The following is a 5,006-nucleotide window of genomic DNA, read 5'->3' as shown; positions in this document are numbered from 1 at the left end:
GTCTGGTGCGAAAATCATGAAATGAAAAAAACATTTGGAATGGTTACGTAGATAATCAACGATTGTCATTATGCATTGAACCGACGAATAGTGATTTCTCATAGAAGAAAGTGAAAATATTACGAGTGGCGCCAGTATTAATTTCTTTTGATATATGGTGCAGTGTCGATATCGTCGTAATTATTCATAGCAATCTTAGCGAAGAATCGATATACGTTGCATAACAATCAGAAATTACCACTCTTAATATAAACATGCGTAACGTTGGAATTGTCTGAATTTGAATATATGATATGCAATATATCCGTCGAAGAATAATAAGAGAATAATAAACAAGAAAAATCAATTGATAAATTCTGGAATTTATCGAAAGGCGGGTATTTATATTGGATGGATACAAAAAGAAAAACACAACTGATTTTACAAGAAAATTCAAGGAACTTCTCGAGATGGATCAAAATATAAACAAAAGCTTCGAATCGATGGATGATAAACATTCTACGTAATCTCTTCGTACCGACCATCATCCCCTCGCACACCGTCCAAATGATTCGTCCCAGTCGTCGTCTTAGACGCGTAGAATAATCGTTATTATCAGGAACGGTCGACAGCGACGAGATAACGCGGTCGAGAAACCAACCAAGCAGATCAGATTGCGATCGATCTCGAGAAACGAAAATTATAGGAGATCCGAAGCACCTTCTGCCGGTAATTCTATTACCGCTGGGAGGCAAATTTCGAGCCGTATAGGATCGGAAGGAAGTAACGTATAGTCCTCGTCGTTAGCATCTCGGAACGTCATATATCTTGGCAGTAATGCGCACAAATTATGCGTCTTGTGCCTCCACGGAGCAACGGCCACTAAGAAACGAGCAACAGTTGCACGTTTACGTTTACACTTGCGGATAATCCGGCATCCATCGATTCCTTTGCCTTTCTTGCTTCCCGTTTATTCTTTTTACGCTTTTTTCGGCCATGTTTCGCCATGTTTCCTGAAATTCGTACTCTGTTTCGATATTAACGCCTTTGTGGAACACGAAATACAATCTTTATCTACGTGACGTGTTGTGTTTTGATGCTGTCCTTGCAGCCAAACAAAAGGTGCACGCACATGTGATTGGTGTTCCTAACATTTTCGTTGTTCGAAGAAGTCTGTTTCGTGATCGTCGTTATTTGGCAAGTTTGCACGCCATAGTGACAACGAAATTAGAAAGTGGATTATCAATTTTTATTAATGGAAACGTTTTTGCATAAAAAGTAATCAGTTTGAATATTTATCGAAGTTTTTTACAATTAACATGTGATGATACTTTAAGAAAAACAATTGAGATATTAGAAGAAAGTGAAAACATACGATCGAATGTTTTTGAAACAATTAAAAGATCGAGAAGTTAGTGAGAATTTGAAATGCGATATATGAAATGCGAGTAACGATTCTGTTTAAAAACTTCGAATTTAAAATTATAGTAAAATGGAAAAGTGAATAAGGATATTCTAAATTGAAGAAATCATAACATTGTAAAGTGAAACATTCGGATAAAGATGAGATTATTTTAACTGACGAGTATCGAAGGAAGGAAGTATCGAAGGAATTCTTGTGACACTGTCACACAGCTGTTAGTGAAAATAGGAAACATAGAATATACCGTTATGTAGTATTCTAGCAAGCAATCATTCGTTTACCTGGATCTCGAAAGTGAACAGGCACGTGTGGAAAGTGCAATTATTTCGGATTTCGAAGATTATAAGTGCGCATATTCAGTTTGACCCTGAATATTCTTAAATATTATGAAATCGACTACGTCCAAACCATATCAGTATCAAATATATCTCTCTAATTGCGTCAATTATATTTTATATTTTTCACACGATATTTCTCACGATAACAATTGAATTGAGATAAAATGAAATATATATAAATAAAACGTGGATCACTAGTGAAATTGTTAGAGAGAAGCATAATTTTGATTCGTCTTTAAAAATTATCGTCGCCGAGAAAAAACCTCCACGTGCATATCAGGATAACATCTGTGGCTTTGAGTGATGACATTTACGAATGGTATCTACAGAATTTTATGCGACATTCGGTTTGGTGAGTACTCTAAAATACATTTTCAAATGCGTATTATATTTTCTTCGAATTTGGAAAATATATTCGAGATTTTTTTTTTCCGTTGTATGATAATGTTTTAAATTGAATTACAAATATAGATCAATAAATAGATAATGTTTCGATATTAAAAAAAATTATATTTTAAATTAGAATTATATTTTACTGATTTGCATAAATATGCAAATTTGTGTATATAGATGTTAAATTGTACAAAATGAAATTGATCGAATATTATTAAAATTATAATTTATTTATTTATTATAAATTAAACATATAATTTACAGTTTATATATAATTAAACATTTATATGTTTAATTATAAATTAAACATATAATATTTACATAAATATTTATTCAATGATTTTAATTAAAAACATTTAATTAAATATCTCATTTTTAAATATTCATGAACATATAAAGCGCACAAATATTCAAATCCATTTTTTTTTTTTTATAATAATCGTATATTTTTTAATGAATAAAATATATTATTTTTCTTATCGAAAATTAAGCAATCATTTAAATTAATGAAATTCATGTCAAAAATAATAGATTATAAGAACAAAAAGTCGATTATTATCGAAATCTCAATATCGAAACATTTTAATTCGAAATTTTATTATTGAAATTAGTTATTATTTCACGATTAATTGCAAATTATGTCTTAAAAAGGCATAAAAAAAAATAAAAAGAATTTAATATAAAGATATTTAATAAAAATTTTGGATACCATGCGAATACATACATTCGTTCGTTGATTCTATTCAAATTTCGGCGAATCTGTTCCGTATTGTTTCACGACATAATGCATTTTATAACATAATGAATTTCGTGGAATTCGTGCAATTGTAAGAATCTTTATACTTTAGAAACATATTATAATGTACCATAATTAGAACACAATGTACTTTTAACCATTATTTCGTCGCGACTCTAATGACTCAGCAGTTAGACTTCCTGTTAGCGCCAATGAAATTTTCAATGATTTATTATCAACTGAAAAATAAAGATTTTTGTCATTAAAAATTTTTAATTAGATATTTTTTTCAGTACCGAAACAGTAATAAAATTTTTTATAAGATTTTAATGTATTTTTCATAAAAAAATACATTAAGTTTAATAATATATTTGAAATAATTTCAAAATTCATCTATAATTCAATTTTTATGCAAATTTAGATCAATCAATATTTGTCTTAAAATATTTTTCTTAACAAGCAATTCAATTTATGTTATAGCAAAGAATAGTTTTCCACTTTTTTTCGGAATAAATTCTCTGTCGGAATCTCATGTTTTCTATGATTATTTATCAAGATAAGTGCCCTTTTACGAAACAAACATTCACGCGATTCTTTGTTGATTAACCATTACTCTACTTATGATATCGCCGCGCAATGAAATTACCATGAATTAACATATACGATAAGAATGACGTTGGCAGTCTACTTCAAATATATCCAAAAGATATTCAATCATTATTATTGCGAAATTGTAACGGTCGCGTGGGATACTTTGATTTAAATTCATATGCCGACAAATTAAATATTTGTCTTAGGACATATATAAGAATAAAAATTTTTGAGTAAAATATATTCAACAACATTTTGACAAAAATGAAAATAATTCCGAAACAATGTTTTTAGAACATTTTAATTTTATTATCGCGCATATTCGACACGATAAGACTAACCATCCGTAAAATGATTTTAATCAACATAGTATTTATATATTCTCACATCATCGTTTGAACTGAAAATTCATTTCAATAAAATCAGATATAATTTCTGTGCCAACTTTCAAATTAACAACGATTTTTTACCGTTCAATATTTTAATACCTTATTAATTTCATAGTTCAATATAAATTTAATAATTCATATTTATACGATGATAATCTCAAATCTTCGTTCGAATATCATAATACTTAAAATCTAATCACGCGTCGCATAATCGACAGTGTTAATGCAATATTTTCGATAATTCGTACTTCTATAACTCAAAAATCTCGACGAGATTTCAGAGAAGCTGAACCCGAAAATTAAAAAATCTATAAATTTACCATAAAATATGTAATTAATTATACATTAACTACTCGATCATTCGGTATACTTTCTTTCATCTGTTACAATTATTCATTTATCAAAAGTTTCGAATTACATTCAAAGATGACTCGAGTCTTCGTAATCTTCGAAACTTGGAATGGCCCACACACAGGGAAAACAGGAATATCGGAGGAAGGAAACGGTGCACGTGCGAGGCTACGTTCGCGCGCGTTTTCGGGATAATGATCGTTCTTTAATATCGGAAGAAGGAACAATAAATTGAGGCGCGTACCGAGGAACGGAGTATCGTAAATGGGAGATAGAAGGAACGAGAGTGTAAATCGTAGTCTTACCGTTTCACCGAGACACGCCCCGTTAACTCGTGGGTTAAACATTAAACCACGCCCATTTTTGGGGTGAGCAGCCAGATTTTTGTCTCTCCTTTTACCGGCCCGTCTCTTCCCTTTTCCTCCCGCGTCTTTGCCTCGTCCACGCGACAGAGATGGAGAATAGGTACGTGCACGACCTCTCCTCTCGATTTTCGATCGGGTTAAGCAAACAGCGACTGGTTCTCACCTTTATCGCGATAATAGCTGTAATTTCGGCGGGTCCTCGTCGATGTGAGACATGGTATGTACGAGCAAGTGTTCAGATTGCAGACGCGTCGTTGGTTGATTGCATGGCGCGGCTTCTTCGCGCGACCGCGATTTATTACGGAAACTCGTCCCACTTGTGCTGCTCCTCGATCGACACCGGCTCCTTCTCCTCCGCTACGGTCCCCTTCGTGAATTTGCTTTGTGATTGCCAAGGATTGGAAGAAGCAATTTTTTCGCTCGTGTAATCCTCTTTTTTCG

The 5,006-nt window shown here is 32.1% G+C and overlaps 1 protein-coding gene across 2 annotated transcripts in view; it reads left to right on the top strand.

Moving 5' to 3' along the window:
* The first annotated feature begins 1,978 nt into the window (after positions 1-1,978).
* LOC102680972 overlaps positions 1,979-5,006 on the top strand; it is a 115,105-nt gene continuing 112,077 nt past the window's right edge. For both annotated transcript variants that reach the window (XM_006608745.1, XM_006608744.1), the window contains exon 1: positions 1,979-2,092. The gene's annotated coding sequence lies outside the window, so the exon portion shown is untranslated. The remainder of the gene's footprint in view (positions 2,093-5,006) is intronic.

This window comes from Apis dorsata, unplaced genomic scaffold (genome assembly GCF_000469605.1).
Source record: "Apis dorsata unplaced genomic scaffold, Apis dorsata 1.3 scaffold_44, whole genome shotgun sequence".
NCBI lineage: Eukaryota > Metazoa > Arthropoda > Insecta > Hymenoptera > Apidae > Apis > Apis dorsata.
The sequence above is the reverse complement of the archived record's forward strand: the minus strand, read 5'-3'. Positions and strand labels throughout refer to the sequence as shown.